This window comes from Sapajus apella, unplaced genomic scaffold, assembly GCF_009761245.1.
Source record: "Sapajus apella isolate SASKATOON/1434 unplaced genomic scaffold, GSC_monkey_1.0 scaffold108, whole genome shotgun sequence".
Taxonomy (NCBI): domain Eukaryota; kingdom Metazoa; phylum Chordata; class Mammalia; order Primates; family Cebidae; genus Sapajus; species Sapajus apella.
The window spans coordinates 4122554-4147928 of record NW_022437048.1 but is presented as its reverse complement, the minus strand read 5'-3'; the positions used below and the strand labels follow the sequence as shown (position 1 = coordinate 4147928).

Below are 25375 nucleotides of genomic sequence, written 5' to 3'. Positions count from 1 at the left end.
AATATAGAATATTGTGGTTCAAGTTCTGCTTTTGTCACCTAATAGTATTATTACCTTTCTAAGGCTCTGTTTTCATTTGTATTCCCCATCTTGGTTGAGGCTTGCAAGTTTCAAATGAGGTCATGCGTTTAAAAACACTTTGTGAACCACAAACTGCCACACAAATGTTGATTATTGTTATTATTTTAAATTTACTCTAGGTGGTATAATTAAATGTTAGTAATAAATGCCCCATGAGTTGTCTTAATCCCAGAGAAGACATACAAACTAATATATCCAGTGTGGGTCATCGAAAGGCATATTTATATAAGAGCTACTGCTAAATAGTGACAATCATGAATGTGCTAACTTCATACTGGGATCTGCAAGCAGCCGTAGGTGGAGAAAGGATGAGGCACAGAACAGAAATAAATAAAGGCTTAGCTTTTACACGGCCTTGTGAAAGGGTTTTAGTGTTGAGTTCAAACTTTAAGGTTGATAGTGTTTTATAATTTATATTGATGATTAAAGAGTAACATTTATCAATTTTTAAAAGAATAGTTTTATGAGTTACCAAATACATAAATATGGTCAAATGTGTATTTCACACTTTTCAAAGAAATTATCTAGCTCTTCTGGTAAAAGTGAGAGTCCTTTGCTTACACAGTCAACAGCATAGGGAAAGAGATGCAGTTTTCCTATGGCAAGTTTCACATCCTGGAAAATGCTTTCTCAGTTGGACGCTGGGGCTGTCTCTGAGTTAGAAGGTGTCAGAGAAAGTGGCTCAAGCTCAGGTATGGGCAGGTACTGTGCTTCCCAGTTTCGAGAACCATTTCTGGTGATGAGTTGGGACTTGGTTTTCATTCTTCTGGCCTTGTAGATGAGTGGCCAGTTTCATTTCATTGTTTGGCTCCATCTTCAATTTATGTGCTTGCTCTTTCCACTGGAAACTCCTTTAACTCTTCTGCTGAAAATGGTCTCTAGGGTTCAACTTTAGAGAAATCTTCAAACATTTTATTTATCGGTCTAGCTGTTAGGTTTATTTTCATGAGATCTTTTCTGAAGCAGGACGTCTAACACATCTAGATGTTCATAATGTGAACATCATTTGTATTTTCAGAGAAAAGTTTTATCTTGAGTTTGAATGAACTATTGAATTAGCTGAGTTAAGAGACTCTCATTTTTGCTATCCATGAGGCAGAAAAGTGTGAAGGGTGTATGACCTCAGCCAGCTGGCTACTGACCAGTCTTTCTATTGTTTATGGCATAGGAAATAGGGTATTGAATAGAAAATGATAGGAAATGAATAGCACTTACTTTTTTTGTGTGTGGTTGTGGGAACCACTGTACACCCCAGAACACTTTATTAAGACCTTATTGCTTATGTAGTTGAAGAGACATTGATTGAGCTACAGGTACCTGGTCAGATATTGATTGAGAGACCTGTACCTGGTCTCAGGTTGCTCTGTGTAGAGCTTGTCCAGCCTGTTGGGAGCTGGGAGACTGATTGGCCTGGGCAGGACCCAGAGTAAGAAGCATGGTACCTCCTGTAAGCCGTAGAGTGGGCTGTGGGCTTCAAGATGGCTTTCAGGTGATCAGAGAGATCAGGAGCATAGGCTTAAGTCAGGGCCCAGGACAAACACTCCCTGAGATGAGTCAAGCCCCAGCCCTCTCTGGAGTTTGCAGAGAACAAAGGCTAGGTATGGGGAGCCAGCACTCTTGAGATGGCAGGGGGGCATGTGTCTAGGCATTGCTGGAACTGGGGGAGATCGTGGGAGTGGCTGGGGTAATGGCTGTACAATCTATGGCAGTTGGGTTTTCCCTGCATGACAGTGGGAGGTTGAATATCCCTTATGGGAGAGTCATGCACCGTGGCTGGGCTGGAACAGCCAGCACCAGGCTTGGGGGCAGTGGCTCTTCTGGGATGACCAAAGTAGGCCAGGAAAGCCACTTGATGCCCACACCCCATTTTGATCATCTGCTTTCATGGAGGATAAATTGTTTTAATCCCAAGAAAACATACAAACTAATATACCCAGTTTGGGTCATCAAAAGGCATATTTACATAGGGGCTACTGCCAAGCAGTGACAATCATGAGTGTACTAATTTCATACTGGGATCTGCAAGCAGCCTTAGGTGGAGAAAGGAGAAGGCACAGAACAGAGACAGGATCATTTCCAAGGCCCAGGTATTGATGTTACCTTAATTATTGAGTCTGAAAGAACTTGATGAGAGGGTAGGAGGATGATAAGAATGTCCTTAATCAAACCCATACTTCATGTCTTCTAGGACTACCTCTTCATCTGCGCATCTCCAGAGAATAACCTGACTGCTCACACTTCTCCAGCTTTTCTCACAAGGCAGTTGTTACTGGGCTGCTGAGGGAAGTGGAAGGAGGCCTGGGAGGGGACTCTGATTGTGGCACCCAATCTACAGGACCTGAAGTCAGGGTGGAGGAGGCCAGAGAATAGTGGCTGCCATAGTACGAACACGTGGCCAGGCTGATGATGAGCAGTGTGGCCAGGAGGAAGGTGGCTGTGAGCTGCAGCTGCAGCAAGACTGCTGAGAGCACGGCATTGACCACCAGTGAGCAGGACACAACCAAGAGGTGTGTGATGCTGCTGCTGTGCTTCATGACAGCAGACATTAGCAGTCAATTTAGCCCTGGCTCAGCACCACAAGTTCTGCCCATGCTGTGAAGCCTTCCAGAGGCCTGGGCCAGGGCCAACAGCAGCATACAGATCTAGATTCAGGAGCACACCAAAGTTATAGAGGAAGACATTCTAAAGTGCTGGGGCAGCTGCTGTCTCCACATGAGCAGCTCTGTATGCAGTGATGACAGGCCTGAAATGAGGCAGTCCTGGATGAGGAGCAGCAGGCCCAGTGGAGTGACATGTAGAGGAATGGGGCTGGCAGCTGCTGCTGGAGGGGATGCTGGAAGAGTGTTCCCAAGGTCTTAAAGGCTACCTGCTGGATAACAGGCCCCATAGTCATCAGCAGCGGCAGAGCTAACCCCTGAGTTGCAGAGAAGCAGTGCTGGAAGCATACAGTGGAACAGGGCCCTGCTTCCAATCTTGAGATTGCTCAGCACCTGGTAGGTGCTGGGGTTCATGTCATTCTGAAGATATATCACCAGGTTGGTGTTAGTGCCACAGAACAGAGCTGAGAGTGTGAAGGGAGCAGCTTGGTACCAGAGTGGAGCCCCATAGGGCCAGAAGTCCCGCAATATGCTGTCTGCGAGCTTGAGACTGGGGAAAGCCAGTGGTGTAATTCATTCTGAGTCAAAAAGCCCGAGAACTGGGGAGCCAATGGTCTAAGTCCTGGTCAGAGTCTGAAAGCCCAAGAACCAGGAGCACTGGTTTTTGAGAGCAGGAGAAGATAAGTGCCCCAGCTAAAACACAAAGCTGAATTCACCTTTCCTCCATCTTTTCATTTTATTTTGTTCCACAGCATATTCAAATGCTGATCTCTTTCAGAAACAACTTCACAGACAAACCCAGAAATAATGTTTTGCCAGCTATCTGGGCATTCCTTAGCCCAGTCAAGTTGATGCATAAAATTAATCATCACGGAATTCCGTTATAAAAGGAAACATACCTTTGTGGGGAAGCAAGCTAGCAATGATTAAATGAGAACATGTGACAAAATTCTGGGTCCAGATTCTCAATGACTGATTCAGCCTTTCACAAGGTTTTGAGCTTTGTATTTTAGAGTCTTTTCTGATTAAAAAGAGATAGTAAAAGTAGTCATAGAAGAGTCTTAATCTGTAGCTGTCTGAATTTTCCGTGAAATCTTAGTTTTACAAAATTTTAATTTGGTGGGCAACTTGGAACTCTTTAATAAGGGAATAAATTCCAGCATAGTTGTTTTTATAGCAAAGTAATTAATAGAAGTTATGTTATCTAAATAAATTGTTAACACATGTACTCAATTACTTAGTAAAATCTTATTTGATGGGACTATCAATACATATTTGTTGAATACCTTCTATGTGACTAACACTTTACATTTATGAACTCATTAATCCTTATTTCATTTCTGGGAGTTCTCATTTACTTACCTCAAAGATGATAAAAATAAGGCTCAGAGGAGTTAAATAATTTTTCCAAGGTCACATAGTTAGTAGGTGGTGAAGTTGGGATTTGAATCTTTGAGAGCACAAAAATAACACAATTATTATTAGTGTGGGATTTTGAGTTCGATTTAAGTTTCAGTTCTGTCTCTTACTAGCACTGTAACCTTGAGCAAGTGACTTTATCTATCTAATCCTTCATTTTTAGATTTAACCACTTAAAAGGTCTGTACCATTTTGAAGATTCAATTGCAGGTATCCCTTTAGCATGGGCTGGCACAGTAAGTGAGGTATACAGTGGCCCTTGCTTATAAGGGTTTAGCATGTTAAATAAGAGATGAAGCATAAAGATGAGATGTGAGCATTTTTTCATAATGTATGCTAAAATGTTAAATCATGCAGTTTCAGCAAAAGATACTAGCATGATACATATGGTAGTATCGACATATGATACTACCATAATACATGATACATGTGAGAACTTTGAAGTAGAGCTGGGATATGCAAAATATTTCCCCATCTTTACCACTAGCACACGGTGAATCTCAGAGCATATTATTTCACTTCCATGCCCTCTATCTGTGTTTCATCTGTTCATGCATTCATGAAACATCTAAAGAGTGATAGCAAAGTGTTCAAGCACACTGTCCCAGAATCTAGGCACTGGAAAAGGAGCTAAGACATAGTGTCTATTCCCGTGATGGGCCATGGAACTTACAGCCTAAGGGAGAAGAGAGAGACATGAAAACTTTATAATGCAGTGTGAAGAGTGGTATAATAGTGCTCAGAGTCAAGGGAGGCTTTATGTAAGAGTTGACAATTGAAGAAGCAATGAAGATGAGAAGGGACTCTGTCTTATTAATCTTTATGTAATATTTCCCAAAGCATTGAATGCAGTGCCCAACACAGAGTAGGAACTCAATAATGAATTGAATACTGATTTGCAAGCCTGACCTGTTTTCAACATCCATTCCTTCCTATGTTTCTTGTCATAGCTCCTCTGTCTCTTTAGGGAGCTCCATAGAGACTCAGTTCAAGCCCCTAATTCTCTTAGTAACAGCACAGCAGCATGGTTAAGAACATAGGTTCTGAAGTCAGACTTCCTGGTTTCAGTTTCCGTCTCTGTTACTTGTTAGCCATCTTGAGCAGTTACGTAGCTCTCTGTGCCTGTTGTCTTATCTATAAAATGGGATAATAATAATACCTGGCATTATTAAATGGACAAAAATAAATGCAAAGAACTTAGAGTGAGGACAAAGCACTAAGAATATTAATTGCATAATAAATATTAGCATTTCTTATTTTTCATTTTGATACATTTTGCACTGAGTTCATTTCGTAGAGTGCCACTTCACAAATACTCAGTTACCTGCAAAAACAGAATTTTTCTGATTGACAGTGGACAAAAGGAGAAGGTGAGTTTATTTTAGGAAGTATGTTGCTTTTTCTTCACCTGCTCTTGCTTTAAAGCATGAATCATAGGGTCCTGGCTAATACCACAGGGAGTCACGTGTATTTTGCTAATTAAAAGTCATGCTTCTCAGTGGCTCTTTTAACTGTTAAAGTTACCTCTAGATTCTTATTTTTCCTTACTCTTCATTAATAGTTAACACACTGTTTAATGCACAGCAGAAAAGACAAGTAAGCATTTAGAAAATAGCATGTGAATTTGTTGTAAACTGTTTCAGTAAACATTCAATGGGTAGCAATTACTTAAAGTTATTGCCTAAGTTTCATGAAAGTGAAAGAAATATATGTGCTTAATGTATGTGCTTAATATATGTGCTTAATCCTGCTTAATATATATGCTTAATGTGTGCTTAATATATATGTGCTTAATATATGTACTTAATGCTGCTTTAATTATAAGAAACTTATTAGAGTAGCTTTCATTGGTTTATCAAATTAGCTTAATTGATAACCTCACCCAAGGCATTGAATACACATGCATTTATACAGATTCCTGATTTCACTCCTCACCCCCTGCCTTACTGGGACTCACACCTGGTAATCTCTGTTTTTAATTATTTCACATGAATCTGCTGATGAAACCTGGTTGTAAAACATTGCCCAGGTGTTGTCTGATTTAAAACTTGCTTTAGATTTTGCTTTCAACAATTGGAAAAAGCTCTTAAAGATACTTCGGTATAACTGGTTACCAAAGGTTAATAGTGGTGAATATAGATAAGCGTAGCTAAGAAGATGGAAGTCTGTGATTTTTGATTGCCTTGTTAAATCCTCAACAGCAGCAGCAGCAGCACCATCATTGATTGGGTTATGGCAGGAAATGCTATAGATTTGCTACAAATTAGTTTAGATAGAGTATAAGTGAAAATAAGATAATCATATCAGATGTTGTCTGATAAATGGAAGCAGTGCATTTATGAGCAGAGTTGCAAAAGTTGAGTACATCTTTGAAGCGAGGTTGCCTTCCATGGATTATAGGAAACAATTATTCTCAAGGTGTGTGGAACCAATAAAAACCAAATGTGTCAAGATGCAAAGAGCAGTCAGCTTGTACAGATGTCCACATTTACTAATTATTACTTTCTAGATGTGGAAAGAACTGCTGAATACCCTCCCTCCTGCACAGCTCCAACAATGGCACTGCCCTAGGTGGCCTTCAAAAACACACACCTGATTTTGCCTCTCTCAGCTTGCAGCCCTCAATACTTTTCTATTCATATGATAGGATAAATCAAAATGCCTTATCAAAGTATATAGGGCCATTCGTGATTTGTCTTACATATATTTCATATCTTCTAGGATAAAATCTAAATGCCTTATCAAAGTATATAGGACCATTCACAATTTATCTACTATATATTTTAAATCTTTCTCTTCACTTGCCACATTTTCATCCTATATGCTTAAGTCAGCTGGAGCCTATACATGTAGTCTTCCAAAGTGCTTTGAGAAAAAAAAAATCACATGACACATTATTCCGTTATAGACCCTAACACAGTGCCTGGTAGGGGCTCAATTAATAATAGTTGTTTAATAAATGTTTGTTGACAAATTAATAAATCAAAACACAATTACTATAATGATCTCTTTACATGTGTATTTTTCCCTTTTGGGATATAAGTCCATCCAGAGCACTATAGTGTGCACAGTTACTGGCACATAATATATAGTCATTAAGAGTTTGTGGGGATCTGGCAAAATGCCCAAACAGGAACAGCTCCATTCTATAGCTCCCAACAAGACCAATGCCAAAGGCAGGTGATTTCTGCCTTCCCAACTAAGGTACCCAGTTCATCTCATTGGGACTGGTTAGACAGTGGGTGCAACTCATGGAGGGTGAGCAGAAGCATGGGGTGTTACCTCACCTGGGAAGTGAAAGGGGTCAGGGAACTCCCTCCCATGGCCATAGAAAGCAATGAGAGACTGTGCTATCTGGCCCAGATACTATGCTTCTTCCATGGTTTTTGCACTCCACACACTAGGAGATTTCCTCGTGTGCCTATACCACCAGTGCCCTGGATTTCAAGCACAAAACTGGACGGCCGTTTGAGTAGACACCAAGCAAGCTATAGGATTTTTTTTTTTTCGTACCCTAGTGGTTCCTGGAACTCCAGCAAGACAGAACAGTTCACTTCCCTGAAAAGGGGGCTCTGGCCAGGGAACGAAGTGGTCTTGCTCAGTGGTCCTACTCCCACGGAACAAAGCAAGCTAAGAATCACTGGCTTGAAATTCTCACTGCGAGCATAGCAGTCTGAAGTCGACCCAAGACACTAACTTGTGGGGAGGGGTGTCCACCATTGCTGACACTTGAGTAGGTGACTTTCCCCCAACCATGCTAAAGACTGGACATAACACAGCAAGGCAAAGCAGCTGTGACCAGACTGCCTCTCTAGATTCCTCTTCATTGGGCATGGCATCTCTGAAAGAAAGGCAACAGCCCTAGTCAGGGGCTTATAATAAAATTCCCAATCCCCTGGGACAGAACACCTGAAGGAAGGTGTGGCTGTAGGCACATCTTCAGCACATTTAAACATTCCTGCCCACCAGCTCTAAAGAGAGCAGCAGATCCTGACAAGGAGGGTTCTACCAGCACTGTGCTTGAGCTTTGCTAAGGGGCAGACTGCCTCCTCAAGGAGGTTCCTGACACCCATGCCTCCTGAATAGGAGAGACTTCCCAACAGTGGTTGACAGACAACTCATACAGGAGAGCTCCAGTTGCCACTAGGCTGGTGCCCCTCTGGGATGAAGCTTCCAGAGAAAGGAGCAGGCAGCAATCTTTGCTCTTCTGCAGTCTCTGCTTGTGAAACCCAGGCAAATAGGGTCTGGAATGGAACTCCGGCAAACTCCAGCAGACCTGCAGAAGATGGGCTTGAATATTAGAATAAAAGCTAATGAAAAAAAAAAAACAGTAACATCAACATCAAACAAAAAAGACCCCAACACACAGAAACCCCATCCAAATGTAATCAGTCTCAAAGATCAAAATTAGATAAATCCACAAAGATGAGTAAATCCAGTGCAAAAATGCTGAAAATTTCAAAACCCAGAGTGCGTCTTCTCCAAATGATCACAACTCCTCTCCAGCAAAAGCAAAAAAAAACTGGACAGAGAATGAGTTTGACAAATTTACAGAAGTAGTATGCAGGAAGTGAGTAATAACAAATTTCTCTGCGCTAAAGGAGCATATTCTAACCTGATGCAAGAAAGATAAGAACCTTGCAAAAAGGTTACAGGAATTGCTAACTGAAATAACCAGTTTGGAGAAGAACATAAATGGTCTGATAGAGCTGAAAACACAAGAACTTTGTGAAGCACACACAAGTATCAGTAGTCAAATTGATCAAGTGGAAAAAAGTATATCAGAGATTGAAGATCAACTTAATAAAATAAAGCATGAAAACAAGATTAGAGAAAAAAGATAAAAAGGAATGAAGAAACCCTCCAAGAAATATGAGGCTCTGTGAAAAGACCAAACCTATGATTGATTGGAGAATGGAACTAAGTTGGAAAACACACTTCAGGTTATTAGCCAGGAGAACTTCCCCCACCTAGGAAGACAAGCCAACATTGAAATTCAGGAAATACAGAGAACACCACAAAGATACTCCTTGAAAAGAGCAACTACGAGACACACAATTGTCAGATTCTCCAAGATTGAAACAAAGAAAAAACTGTTAAATGTAGCCAGAGAGAAAGGTCAGTTTACCTACAAAGGGAAACCTATCACAGTAACAGTGGCTCTCTCTGCAGAAACCCTACCAGCCAGAGGAGAGTGTGGTTCAATATTCAATATTATTAAAGAAAATGATTTTCAACCCAGAATTTGATATCCAGCCACACTAAATTTTATAAGTGAAGGAGAAATAAAATCCTTTAAAGACAAGCAAATGCTGAGGAATTTTGTTGCCACCAGTACTGCCTTATAAGAGCTCCCAAGGGAAGCACTAAATAAGGAAAGGAAAAATCAGTGTCAGCACTGCAAAAACAAACCAAAATATAAAGACCAAATGACACTACGAAGAAACTGCATCAACTAATGTGCAAAATAATCAGCTAGCATCATGATAAGAGGACCAAATTCACACATAACAATATTAAACTTAAGTTTAAATGGGCTACATTTTCCATTAAAAGACACAGACTGACAAATTGAATAAAGACTCAAGATCCATTGGTGTGCTGTATTCAGGAGATCTATTTAACATGCAAAGACACCCATAGGCTCAAAAAAAAAAAAAAAACAGTGAAGGAGAAATATTTACCAAGCAAATAAATAAATAAAGCAGAGGTTGGAATCCTTGTATCTCATATAACAGACTTTACGCACCCAATATGCCGGATTCTTAAGACAAGTTATTGGAGACCTACAAAGAGACTTACACTCCCACAAAATAATAGTGGAAGACTGTAACACCCCACTGTCAATATTAGACAGATCAACAAGACAGAAAACTAACAAGGAAATTCAGGACTTGAACTCAGTTCTGGACCCAACAGACCTAATACATACCTACAAAACTCTCCACCCCATATTAAAGGAATATACATTCTTCTGAGCACCACATAGCACTTACTCTAAAATTGACCACATAATTTAAAGTACAATATGCTTCAACAAATGCAGAAAAGTGGAAATCATAGCAAACCATCTTTCAGGCCATACTTCAATCAAATTATAACTCAGGATTAAGAAACTCACTCAAAACCACACAACTACATGGAAACTGAACAGATTGTTCCTGAATGACAACTGGGTAAATAATAAAATTAAAACAGTAATAAATAAATTATTTGAAATCAATGAAAACACAGACAAAACATACCATAATCTATGGAATACAGCTAAAGTAGTGTTTAGAGGGAAATCTGGATCACTAAATGCCCATAAGAGAAAGCAGGAAAGATCTAAAATTGATAACCTAACATCACAATTAAAAGAACTGCAGGAGCAAGAGAAAACAAATTTGAAAGCTAGAAGAAGACAAGAAGTAACTAATATCAGAGCAGAACTGAAAGATATAGAGACACGAAAGGCCTTCAAAAAATCAATAAATTCAGGAGCCAGTTTTTGAAAAGATCAACAAAATAGATAGACTGCTAGCCAGATTATTAAAGAAGAAAAAAAAAGGGGAAGAATCAAATAGACAAATAAAAATGATAAAGGGTATATCACCATCAATCCCACAGAAATACAAACTACCATCAGAGAATACTATAAACACCTCTACACAAATAAACTAGAAAATCTAGAATAAATTGATAAATTCCTGGATACATACACCCTCCAAAGACTAAATCAGGAACAATATACCAATAATATACCAATAATAAATTCTGAAATTGAGGCAGTAATTAATAGCTTACCAACCCAAACAAGTCCAGGATCACACAGATTCATAGCCAAATTCTGCCAGAGGTATAAAGAGGAGCCGGTAGCATTCCTTCTGAAACTATTCCAAACAATAGAAAAAGAGGGACTCCTCCCTAACTCATTTTATGAAGCCAGCATCATCCTGATACCAAAACCTATCAGAGACACAACATCAACAAAGAAAATTTCAGGCCAATATACCTGATGAACATTAATGCAAAAATCCTCAATAAAATACTGGCAATCTGAATCCTGGAACACGTCAAAAAGCTTATCCACCACAATCAAGTCTGCTTCATCCCTGGGATGCAAGGCTGGTTCAACATATGCAATCTGTAAACGTAATCCGTCACTTAAACAGAACCAATTACAAATACCACGATTATCTCAATAGATGCAGAAAAGGCCTCTGATAAACTTCAACACCACTTCATGCTAAAAGCTCTCAATAAACTAGGTATTGATGGAACATATCTCAAAATAATAAGAGCTGTTTATGACAAACCTACAGCCAATTTTACACTGAATGGGCAAAACTGGAAGTGTTTCCTTTGAAAACAGGCACAAGACAAGGATGCCCTCTCACTACTCCTATTCAACATACTATTGGAAGTTCTGGCCAGGGTAATCAGTCAAGAGAAAGAAATAAAGGGTATTCGAATAGGAAGAGAAGAAGTCAAATTGTCTCTGTTTGCAGATGACATGATTGTATATTTAGAAAACCCCATCATCTCAACCCAAAATATGTTTATGCTGATAAGCAACTTCAGCAAGTCTCAAGATACAAACTCAATGTGCAAAAATCACAAGCATTCCTATACACCAATAACAGAAAAATACAGAGCCAGATAATGAGTGAACTTCCATTCACGATTGCTACAAAGAGAATAAAATACCTAGAAATACAACTTACAAGGGATGTGAAAGACTTTTTCAAGGAGAAGTAAAAATGACTGCTCAAGGAAATAAAAGAGGATGCAAACAAATGAAAAAAAAAAATTCCATTCTCATGGATAGGAAGAATCAATATGGTGAAAATGTCCATACTGCCCCAAGTAATTTATAGATTCAGTACTATCCTCATCAAGCTACCACTGCCTTTCTTAACAGAATTAGAAAAAAAAAATTCTTTAAATTTCATAAGGAACAAAATAAGAGCCTATATATCCATATACCCAAGACAATTCTAAGTAAAAGAACAAAGCTGGAGGCATCATGCTTCCTGACTTCAAACTATACTACAAGGCTACAATAACAAAAACAGCATTGTGCTGGTACCAAAACAGATATGTAGACCAACGTAACAGAAGAGAGGCCTCAGAAATAACACCACACATCTACAACCAGCTGTTCTTTGGCAAACCTAACCCAAAAAAGCAATAGGGAAATGATTCCCTATTAATAAATTTTTTCAGGAAAACTGGCTAGCCATATGTAGAAAAATAAAAGTGGACCACTTTCTTACAATTTATACAAAAAATTAACTCAAGATAGATAAAGATTTTAACATAAGACCTAAAACCATAAAAACCCTGAAGAAAACTTAGATAATACCATTCAGGACATAGGCATGGACACAAACTTTATGACTAAAACACCAAAAGCATTGGCAACAAAAGCCAGAATTGACAAATGGGACCTAATTAAACTAAAGAACTTCTGCACAGCAAAATAAATTATCATTAGAGTGAACAAGCAACCTACAGATTTGGAGAACATTTTTTGCAAACTATCCATCTAACAAATGTTTAATATCCATAATCTACAAAGAACTTTAGCAAATTTACAAGAAAAAACAAACAAAAAGTGGGTGAAGGATATGAACAGACACTTCTCAAAGAAGACATTTATGCAACCAAGAAACATACAAAAAAATAAAAATAAAAAAAAATTTAAAACTCATCATTCCTGGTCATTAAGAAATGCAAATCAAAACCACAATGAGACCATGTCATGCCAGTTAGTATGGTAATCATTAAAAAATCAGGTAACAACATGCTGGAGAGGATGTGGAGAAATAGGAACGCTTTTACACTGTTGGTGGAAGGGTAAATTATTTCAACCATTGTGGAAGACAGTGTGGTGGTTCCTCAAGGATCTAGAACCAAAAATACCATTTGATCCAGCAATCCCATTACTGAGTATATAAAACCAAAGGATTATAAATTATTCAACTATAAAGACACATGGACACATATGTTTATTGCAGCACTGTTCACAATAGCAAAAACTTGGAACCAACCAAAATGCCCATCAATGATAGACTGGATAAAGAAAATGTGCCACAAATACACCATAGAATACTATGTAGCCATGAAAAAGGATGAGTTCATGTTCTTTGCAGGAACATGGATGAAACTGAAAATCATTATTCTCAGCAAACTAACACAGGAACAGTTCTAAACACTACATGTTCTGACTCATAAATGGGAGTTGAACAATGAGAGCACGTGGACACAGGAAGAGAAGCATCTCACACCAGGACCTTTCAGGGAGTGGGGGACTAGTGGAGTGATAGCATTAGGAAAAATACCTAATGTAGATTATGGGTTGATGGGTATGGCAAACCACCATGGCAAGTTTATACCTATGTAACGAAACTGCAGTTTCTGCAAATTATCTCAGAACTTAATGTATAATAATAATAAAGTGAAAAAAAGCAAAGAAATAAACAGAGCCTAAGAAATTTTTGAGATATTATCAAATAAACCAAGATACGCACGTGGGAGTCCCAGAAATAGAAGAAATAAAAAACACAAAGAATATTTAAAAATCTAATGGCAGAAAATAACAAAAATGGAATTAAGTACATAAAACTACAAACCCAAGAAGCTCAACAAATCTCAAGAATAAAGTAAAAAAGATTCACACCAAGACACATTATAATCAGGATGCTTGCAGTCAAAACAGTCAGAGAAACGAAAGCAGCAAGTGAGAAATGACTTATCATAAACTAGTCATTCTTCATAAGAATCTCAGCCAATTTCTCATCTGAAACATTAAAGCCAAAAGTACATACTTGAAGTACTAAAAAATGTTAATAAAGAATTGTATGTCTGTAGGAGTTCAGTCAAGGTGGTAGGGTAAATTGTAAAATAGATGCAAACCTTCTTGGAAGGCCAGACGTTCTTGCAAAAGCCTCAGAATGGGATTTGGCTGAAGGCAGCTAGATTCTCCTATCTGGTGCCTGAAAGCTTAGGTTAGATAACAAGGGGATATAAAGAAACTGATTTAAATAAGTTAGTTTACTTAGGCCTCAGAACCTGGCCTTTCATTATCTGTAAAACTGTTGTCTCTGGGGAGGGTAACCATGTTAATTATCCACAAGTGTGTTGACTCAAAGCTCTGTCATTAAATCTATACTGAATAAATGCCCACAGCACCAGCTGGTGAGGCCCTTGGTTGCTGATTCTTTACAGCGCCCTCCTTGGTGCCTGTAAGTGGCCTGGACCCCTAGCCTGCTCTTTCACTGGTTATCTGTGTCTGAGTGCATTTGTTCATTTGTTGCTGAGTCAAGGTCTGTGGGTCAGACCTGACAGCTGATGCCTCACATGAGAAACAGTGTAACAGATCATGGATCATGACAGAACCCTTGAAAACAAAGGTGAAGAAGACTGCACAGTTGGTAAGTCAGTAAGATGGTAAGTCAGTAAGTCATTGGTGCCCGCTTAGGATTCCCAAGTTGGAGAGAATTGTTCCGGCTAGGGTTTCATCAAGGGACAACAGTTGTCAGCACAACAGAAGCAGTATATAAAAGTATTGAAACAGCTTATCTAATGTTATGGACCTTAGTTAAGGCTGCTATGGTCCCACTCTACACAGAAGAATCCAAAAAGGAAAGGGAAGAGGAATGGTCACCTACCTTACGTTCTCCTTCAGCCCAGCAATTACCAGGTAAAAATACCAAAGAGGAAATGGAGATTTTGCCTGAGCCCCCTCCCCCAATAAATTGGAAAAAGGACAGGGTAGACAATATAACTATGGGACTCTGTCTTAGGCAAGTGGCATTAGAAGGCGAGCTCTTGGCCTGCCCAGTAATGCAAGATCAACAAGGCAATCAGGAGTATGCTTACAAAGAGACAAGAAAAAGCATTCGAGAAAATGAAGTGGCTAGCCCATTTGCAAAAGGATTAATGAAGGCCATAGCAAACAACTTTCATATGAGCCCATAGGACTGGTCAGTGCTAGCTAAAACAACTTTAAACACCAGTCAATACATCCTTTGGAGGGCAGAATAGCAGCTAATAAAGACCACTGTTTTTCCTCCTCTATCCCTAACATAGCTGTCTCAAAATCGTATCTGGGTAGAATAAAAGCCTTTAGAAGGAGAGAAATTACAAAGAGCCCATGAATTAATTGAGGAGCAATTAAAAGCCAGCCATATAGAACCATCTAACAGCCCTTGGAGTTTGCCCATTGCCTGCATTCCCAGAGTCTGGCAAATGGAGACTTTTGCATGACTTATAGGCTATTAATGCTAATCTGCAACCTATGCAGCCCCTTCAACAGGAACTCCCCTTCCCCATGGTGATTTCTCAAGCTTGGCCTATAATGGTTATTGACTTAAAAGACATTTTATACGATTTTACTTGCAGAACAGGATAGAGAAAAATACAATACCAGCTATCAATAATGAAAGTCCAGCTTGTCAATTTCATCGGCAAGTGCTTCCTCAAGGAATGCTGAACAGTCCTACCATGTGTCAGCATCATGAAAATCAGGCTTTACTCCCCAGTAGAAAATAATTTTCTAATTGCAAGACTTTTCATTTTACGGATGATATATTACTGGCAGCCCAAAGGAAGCCAGTACTTTTACGTTTATATGCCTCAGTCGTAAAGAATACACAGTTAGGAGGTTTAATCATAGCACCTGAAAAACTGCAGATGTCTTCTCTTTGGAAATATCTTGGGTACATATTAACTTCTTGGTCAGTAAGACCTCAAAACGTTAAATTAAATATTAGTAACTTATATACCTTAAATGATTATCAGAAATTGCTAGGCAATATTAACTGGCTTTGACCCACCTTAGTGATACTGACAGATAAGTTGCAAAACCTGTTCTCCATCATAAAAGGCAATACGGCCTTGGATTCTCCAGGTATTTAACCCATGCTGCAAAAATGGAAATTGAGGGAATAGAATAAGCCATTTCTCACAGGCAACTAGGTGGCATTGACTTGCACTATTCAGTTCAATTGTTTGTCTTTCCTACCAAACACACCCCTACAGGGTTAATAGGACAATTGACCCCAGAGCTACATTTTGTGGAATGGGTTTTTTGCTCACATACAGGACGAAAACACTCTCTCCCTATATCCAGGTAGTTAGTAAAGACATCTATTCAGGCCACAGACGATGGAATCAGTTGCTAGGTTATGACACTGATATTATCAGGATTCCTTTAAGTAAATAGCAATTCAAAAGAGTATTGCCATTTTCTATGGACCTGCAAATAGCTCCTTCTGTACACAGGCCATATAGAGCATGCCTTTCCTGATGACAAGCCTCCTTCAGTTCTTATCTCATACTTCTGTGGTTTTGCTATAAAAGTAGTTCAATCTTCCGTATCTAATGCTTTAACACAGTTTATCAGTGGCTCTGGTAAACATGGAAAAGCAGTTGTTTGATGGAAACCACATAATTCCCTCACTCAGTCTGGATATGCTAGCACTCAGAGAGCTGAAGATGAAGCTTTAACATTGGCCCTGAAAACTTTTTCCACTTGGCCTAACAATACTGTTAGTAACTCTGCTTACTCTATTTATTGCAGAACCTTGAGACAGCCCTCAATAAGTCCACTATGGAGCCCATCTTGTGTGCACTTTTTCTCTAACTTCAGCAATTGCTAGATCAACGCACATATCCTATTTTTATCACATATTCAGGCCCAGAGCTCACTGCCTAGCCCATTGGCTTATGGAAATGATCAAGCAGATCTATAGTTTATGACATCACTGCTTGACCAAGCTGCCTAATTGCAGCAATTTTTCCACCAAGATTGGAGAAACTTAACTAAACAATTTTAACGTACCAAAAGACTAGCTAAATACATTATTCTACAGTGTCCGGATTGTCAGCTCATAGGCACATCCGCTCCTTCAACAGGTGTTAACCCTAGAGGACTAGAACCTAATCAATTATGGCAGACAGATGTTACACACATCGCTGAGTTTGAAAAACTAAGATATGTACATGTATCCATTGATACCAACACTCAGCTAATTAGTGCACACGCCCTTCCTGGAGAGTCCACTTCATATGTCATTAAACTTCGTCCTATAACTTTTGTATTTATGTAGCAGCTCACAAAAATTAAAACTGATAAAGGTCCAGCTTATGTTAGCTCACAATTTCAACAGTTTTGTCATACATAAAACATCCAACATTCCGCAGTCATCCCGTATAACCCCCAAGGACAGGCCATTATAGAACGTGACCACTCCCCCCTTAAAAATATGCTCAGAAAACAAAAAAGTGGGAATATGAGTAAGGACTCTGAAACACTACTAGCACAGCCTTATTTATGCTTATTTTTTTTTAATTTAGATGACAATTTAAATTAGCTATAGAAAAGCACTTTGCTAAAACCTCTCCAGACATAAAACCCACATTTTTATGGAAGGATGTAAATAGTAATAAACGGTATGGTCCAAATGATTTGCTTAAATGAAGAAGAAGATATGCTTGCATTCACACCCCCTAGGTCCTCTCTGGATTCCAGCAGGACAGATCAAACCATACCATGGTGTGGATGGGACACAACTGATACCAGAAATGAAGGAGATGACCCTGTAGGACTCACAGCTCCAGACAATGTGGATTCCTCGGACAACACAGGCCCCAAATAGAATGCTGAAGAAGGCAACTTAGAAGGCTAAGTGAATAACACTCTGGACACAAACACCATTCACTCCAGATAATTTTTTCCTTTTTTATTCTCTCACTCTGCCTGCAACCTGTACCTGCTACACTCTATTGAGCCCATTTTTAAACCTGCTTTTTTCCCCACGTTACTTAGGCAGATACGCCCTTACCAGCCCTCTACCGACATGACTGCTTAACTAAGAGGAATTAACATATCCCCAGTGGTGTCCCTCAGTAATGGCACACATTAGACTGAGGTGCCAAGTAATACTGCATGTCACTCCTTGATTGGAAAAAGATGTTGTTGATTATACTCGTGATTGTCTTATGTTATTTACTAATTCTAGGCTGCAAAGCCAGAATATGAGCAGTGACCGCCACCTGTGACAGATCTGTTGCTCCACACATCTGTGCTCTTCAATCAACAAGACCTTATGCAACAAAAAAAATAAAAAATAAAAGAAGAAGAAGAAGAAGAAGAAGAGGAGAAAAGAAAAGAAAAGAAAAAAAGAAAAGAAAAAAAGAAGATGTAGGAGCTCAGTCATGGTAGTGGAAAAAAATGTAAAATGGACACAAACCTTCTTTGAAGGTCAGAGGATCTTGCAAAAGCCTCAGAATAGGATTTGGCTGAAGGCAGCCAGATTCTCCTATCTGGTGCCTGAAAGCTTAGGTTAGATAACAAGGGGATGTAAAGAAATTTATCTAGATAAGTTAGTTTACTTAGGCCTTGGAACCTGGCCTTTAATCATCTTTAGAACTGCTGTCTCTACGGAGGGTGATCATATTAATTAGCCACAAGCATGTTGACTGAAAGCCTCTGCCATTACATCTATACTGAATAAATGTCTGCAACACCAGCTGGTGAGGGCCATGGCTGTTGACTCTTTACAGCATCCTCCTTGGTGTCTGAGAGTGGCCCAGACCCCTAGTCCACTCTTTCACTGGATATCTATGTCTGAGTGTATTTGCTCATGAGTTGCTGGGTCAGCATCTCTGGGTCAGACACAACATATATCCAGAAAAACTGTTCTTCAAAAATTAGGTAGAAATTAAGACATTTTTAGATCTTAAAAATGCAGAGAAAGTGTACTATTTCCAAACCATATGCAAAAGAAAATATTTTAGTTCTAAATAAATGGCTGCTCTTCAGTAACACAAACACATGTAAAGGAAAAAAGATTTGTAGTGAAGGTAAATTCATGACAATTTTATAAGAAAATACTATTGTAATGTTGCTTTTGATTCTACTTTCTATTTTCTTAATAATTTAGAAAACACTTGCTTAAAAGACAATTAGTAATCCATGTTATTGGGCACCCAATATACAGAGATAATTTGTCACTTGAATAGCTGAAAAAGAAGAGTGATGAAACTATATAGGAGCAGAGTATTTTTATGCTATTAATGTTAACAACCAACAGGTCAAAAAAAAATCACAAGAGTAATTAAAAAATACTTTAAAACCAATGAAAACACAACATATCAAAATTTTGGGGATACAGTGAAAGCAATGCTCAGAGGAATACTTATATCTATAAATGCCTATATTAGAAAATGATTAAGGAAGAAACTCTGATTTTCTATATGTTCACTCGCAACATAGAACTTCCAGCCAGCAATATATGAACGTTTTACCTTCACAATTCAATTTAATTTTCAGCTGACAACTGTTTTTTTCTACAATTTAACTCAATATGACAGTATCTATCAGGCAATAGCACCAGAATCCAGAAATAAAGGGCTTAATTTCACTGCTCTTCAATTCAGATGCCAGTTGCAAGCAGCAGGTCTCCGAGTTATCCACTAACAATTGTCTGTCTTTGCTACAAATTATGACCCCATTCTTTAGCAGAATAATTTACTAGAGTTACTCACAGGCTCTTTCCAGGGGATAGGCTCTAGCATTATCCAACATTGTTTAGACTGCCTGTCCCACTTAGCTAAAGCCTCATTATCTTTCCAGGATGACTCTCATTTTTTATTTCCTGGAAGAAAATTTTCTATAATTATTTTTTTTCCCTGAATGCTGCTTCTCACTAAAAGCAAATCCAGCCATTCCCAGGAGAGATGAAATGGCACTCATCTCTCCTAAGGCACTCTGTTTCATGAACCAGTATCATTTAATCCACTAAGCATGTTGTTTCCACTGTATAGTAATAACCTGAGCAAAGTTAGAATACATGTTTTGCACCCCAAAATATTAGACGCCAGACAATGTGTATAGATAAGTGGTAGTCATACAAAAATGTAATTTAGTTTGGGTATACCAAAAGGCCTCCCATATCCTTCCTTATTTTAAGGTGGAGCTGTCTCCCAGGGGAACTCAGATTCAGCATAAAATGCCTACTGCTTCACTTCTGCCAGGAATCCATTGTTTTTTTACATTCACATTTGTGGATAACTTTCTATCCATAAAATCAAAAGTGATGTGTTTTTAATAAGCACACTGTAGCATGTTGGGCATGCTGTCATTATATCGTGTCCATTATAGAGTTTCTAAGCATTTTGTAATCAAAATGTGCAGGTATGCAATTTTCTGTTTTCTGATAGCCATATAAAAACACAATTTAAAGTTCTAGTAGAAAGAAAATCTCAGAAATTTCTTCCCAAATGACATCCTCTGTAGTAGACAGAGTCTGACAAACAGGAGTCAAAAGACTGGCTATTTACTAGAGTTCCTTTTAGTCATTAACAGTTGGTCCATTAACAGTTCATCAAGGTATGGTACAACAGAGTGTCTCCCAATGTGAGGTCACTCAATGTTACAGGATACCATTTGACTTTGTCAGGTTCTAAAAGTGGGGCTGATCTTGGCAAACATACAGCTTTACACTTCGACATCTAGTATAATTTTGCTAAGAGATAATATGATGCTCTTGCTTTGAGCCTTTCTGGAGATAATAATATATTGCTGGATTACCTTCATTGTGTAACACACTTATTCATTTCATTGTCCTCAGCCATAATTTCTCTTTCTCTCAATCTGTCATTTATTTTTACCCCAAATTTTCTATCTCTAGAAGTGTTGTGAGGTCCACCTGCTGTGCAGGCCCTGGTTGCTAGCATCAATTCTAGTCTAGAAAGTTATTTCTCTTCAGCCTTCTACCATTTTTATAGTATATGGTTCTATAAATACAGAACTAATGGACTTTTTTGACCACTATCCACCATAGTAGTGTTTACTGTTCCAACCTCACCAGGTAGGGTGAATGCACACTCAACTTTATCAGGTCCTTAAAAATTCTGAAACAAAGGTTTAAAGTTATAGTTGCAGATTCTGACTTGGGGATTATCCCTACTTTTGGCAGGGACACTTGCATCCCTGGTCTTGGGACCTCTGTGGCAGGTGCAGAAAAAAAAAAAAGTTGAAATTGAGGGAAAAGTGTATAGTGGCGCCAGCATCCTCCTCATTCCCTCTTTCCCAGAGCCCCCTCCCCCCAGAAAAGTAGGGGTATGTGTGGAGTGGACATCCTTTCTTGGGAGGGATCCCCCTTCATGTTGAGTGTGAGCAGACACTTATGAAGGCATGTAGGCCCATCCTTCCTGTTTTTATATCCCTCTGATTTAGATAGTGTCTTACATTATTTGTGCTGCTTTACAAAATACCTGAAGCTAGGTAATCAATAAAGGACAAAAATTTCTATTTCACATTTGTGGAGGCTGGGAGTCCAAGATCAAGGACCAAGCAGATTCAGTGTCTAGTGAGGGCTGCCCTCGCTTCCAACATAGGCCCTTGTCCCTTTGTCCTCAGGTGGTAGAAGAGACATACGGGACAAACTTGTCCTCAAGTTTTTTTTATAAAACACTACTGCATTTATGAATGTAAAGCCTAATTATCTCTGAAAGGCCCCACCTCTTATTGCTGTTGTGTTGAAGATTTAGCCTCGGCGTTAATTTTGGAGGGAACACACACATTCCAACCATAAGAGAAAGTAAATGTTTTAACTTTACATTTAAATTATGTACTAAACTCTTACTCAGAGAATGATATGCAACATCATATGTTCATCTGAGATAATATTTCTGCCAGCTCCTGGACATGATGGCTGTACAATATGTCTGTACTGTGTGCAAAAAAAAATAATAATCTCAAAGTGTTTCTATTCTCTTACTAAACAACAATCAAAACGGAAGACTTCTGTGACAAAATGTTAATGTGTAGAGGGTGTTCCCCACACATCAAACAAGGAATCAGTTATTCAGTTATTCAGTTATTCAGTAGACAGCAACTGGGTGTCCTCCAATTCAATTCTGATGCTACTTGGAAGATAGCATCAGATTTCACTGGTTGTGGGCTCAGCCAAACAAGACATTCCTTAATGCCAGTTAGAAGCCCCAATATATTTTACCTATGCTTTAACCAACCAGCTGCAAATCAGCATTCCCCCAACTCCTTCCTTGGTTTCAATTAATTTGCTAGTGCACTTCAGATAACTCAGCGAAACACATTTATTAGTTTATTATAAAAATTATTGGCCAGATGCGGTGGCTCATGCCTGTAATCCTGGCACTTTGGGTGCCCAGACGAGTGGATCATGAGGTCAGGAGACAGGGACCATCCTGGCTAACACGGTGAAACCCCGTATCTACTAAAAATACAACAAAAGATGAGCTGGGTGTGGTGACATGCACCTCTGGTTCCAGCTACTCCGGACATGTGCCTCATCCCGCACTGCACAAGGGTTCAAAGACCTAAGAGGTCCTTGAAGAAAGACCCAGACATAGAGATGCAGAAAGCTGCACCATGCGGTCTGAGAGGTGAGAATGTCACTCTCACAGCCCCAGCCTGTCCTAATGTACTTTATTTTATAAGTTCATAAAGCACATAGCAAAGGGAGGGTACAGTTACTTAGAACAGCCTGTGATTATTATTCTCATATTTCAGCTAAAAGCTGTCTTGCAGCAAGGTCAAAGTGGTTATCTCTCTGGGCCTGTCTGTTCTCTCTCAGGCATACACATTCTCCTACTGTGGTTTCACTCCCCTGAAGTTCAACGAAAGTTCACAGCAGCTCTGCTGCTGATCTCTACAGATAGGGTATGTTGCTTCGGCTCCCTACAGGGAGGCTGAGGCAGGAGAATAGCTTGAACCTGGGAGGCAGAGTTTGCAGTGAGCCAAGATCACGCCTTTGCACTTTGGCCTGGGTGACAGAGCAAGACTCCATACCAAAAAAAAAAAAAAAAAAAAAAAATACAGGTACAGTGGAAGAAGTATGGAGCCTGTGCAGCCTCCTGAGATGTGCCATTCTCCAGGAACCTCCATATGTTTACCTCCACATATCTGGAAACTCTATGGATGCTGTCCTTTTGAATTTTTTTTAAAGGCTTCATTATGTAGGCATGGTTGATTAAACCATTGGCCATTGGTGATCAACTTAACCTTTAATTTATCTACCCTTACTGGAAGTTGAGGGATGGAGATGAAAGTCCCAACTCTCTAATCCTGCTTTGGCCTTTCCAAAGACAGTCCTTCATTCTGAAGCTACATAGAAACTGCCAGCCATCGCCAATTAATTAGATTACAAAAACACATCATTTTGCAGATTCTAATGACTTTCGTAGTTTTATGACAGAATACTGGGTGGAAGACCAAATATGTATTTTTCAATATCACACCTACATTAAATTTTTCTTACAATATCACTCTTCATGAACTTTGTGAATGTCTTTTTCATTGTGATAATATGCCACACATTACCTCTAAATAAAGAATACATTTTTCAAGATGAGAGTTACGTAAATAACTTCATTGGTATTAACACGGGTATTGCACTTGAACTTAAGTTTCAACTTAATTTTACTCACACTGCCCCAAAAACTCATCTCATTGAAATGTAGCATAAAGTCACAGACTAAGGAACAAGTTAAATGTTTTTTTCCTCAAAAAGTTACATGACTATGTAAACAAAATATATTAGACAGGATAGTAAGAATTTTAAATCTCCAAACTTGTCTATCTATCTTGACTGACAGAAGGTGTCCTCTTCCCAGTGATATTCCTTAGAGGGACCCAGGGAGCTGAGTACATGGAATACTCAATGAGAAATAGCTTGATGATGTTGTGGCAGGTTAGGCTTTTTTTCACAATCTCCAGACAGGTACTGGGAATTGTTGTTATATCCCACTTCCTTTGTTTCAAAAAATCTAAATTAGGTTACATGGTTAGAGCTCCATCATGATTCTTAAATGCTTCTTGCCTTGCCATATTCTGAACTTTCCATTGAGAGGTGGCCATGTGTTTATTAGGATAGTCCGTTTCACAGAAGTAATATAAATCAATAATTGAGTTTAGGGTCAAATAACTTTACACCTAAAAAATCTCCCACACAAGGCCATTGAAATAAATAGTCACAAACAGGATGTATCAGCTTTTGTGATATTTTGAAAACACATACTATAGTATGCCCAATCACTTAAAGCAATTAACTCTATATTGGTAGATTGATTAACTAAAAGCTAAAAGATGATATCTTCTATAATGAAAAAAATTATGTCCTTCTTGTCCTAAAGAAGGAGGTCAATGTAGCATGTTATCACCTCTGCAAGTAGAATGCGTAAGTCTGGAACTAAGAAGTGGATGTAGCCCCTTATACTATTGCAAGCAATAGATGTTGTAGTAATTTATTTGTACAGTCTTCAAGACCTTAGGGTTTAGTAGATTCTGAAGTCCTATTGTCTGAAGAAGAAATGCATTGTTTAGGAATTAAATGCACTATTCTGTGAAACTGTAAGCTGAACCTGTCCTTTCTTCATTCTGAGCAAACTGGCACAAGAACAGAAAACCAAACACCACGTGTTCTTACTCATAAGTGGGTGTTGAACAATGAGAACAGTTGAACACAGGGAGGGGAACATCACATACTGGGGCCTGTTGGGGGGTGGGGGAGCTAGGAAAGGGATAGCAGGGGGTGAGGGGATTGGGGAGGGATAATATTAGGAGAAATACCTAATGTGGGTGATGGGGGTATGGATGCAGCAAACCACTATGGCATGTGTATACCTATGTAACAATCCTGCACAATATGCACATGTACCCCAGAACTTAAAGTATAATAACAACAACAACAACAACAAAGAAATTAGCAACGTGAAAGTCAGGAAGTTGCTATTCAATGAACACAGAACACTATTTTGAATCCAGAACACTCACTGGAATGCTTCTTGGTACTATCATGTTTAATATTAGTTGTCAATAGAAAGCTGTGGTAACCCATTGTGGGCATAACCACTAAGAACTTGGATTTGATATCTGCTCCATTTTCTTGCCCTTAACAGCTCCTAAAGTTGCTGTTCCAGAATTCTACATTATCCTTTGATGGTATCTTGCAGAGATATTTAGAATATTCAGCAATAATTATTTATCATTAATTTTTTTAATTAAAACATTTATAATCAAAGTACGAAAAAGAAGCAAATACTGTAAAAGGCGTTAAAATACTATCTGGGCTTGTATCCTTTACACAAAATGTATGACTATAGATATACTCTGCTGTAGTTAATCATGTGTCTGGTGCTCTATTCAATGACAGTATGGTCCAACAATGGCTAGTGGATCCAAAAGGACCTAAATCCTTCCCCAGATCACAAATTCTTCACTGTCATTATATGAAAGGTTAAAG

At 38.8% G+C, this 25375-nt stretch overlaps 1 pseudogene; it reads right to left on the bottom strand.

The window, feature by feature from the left end:
- Nucleotides 1-2333: 2333 nt before the first annotated feature.
- On the bottom strand, nt 2334-24970 carry LOC116537305 (annotated as a pseudogene).
- Between the last annotated feature and the right edge of the window lie 405 nt (nt 24971-25375).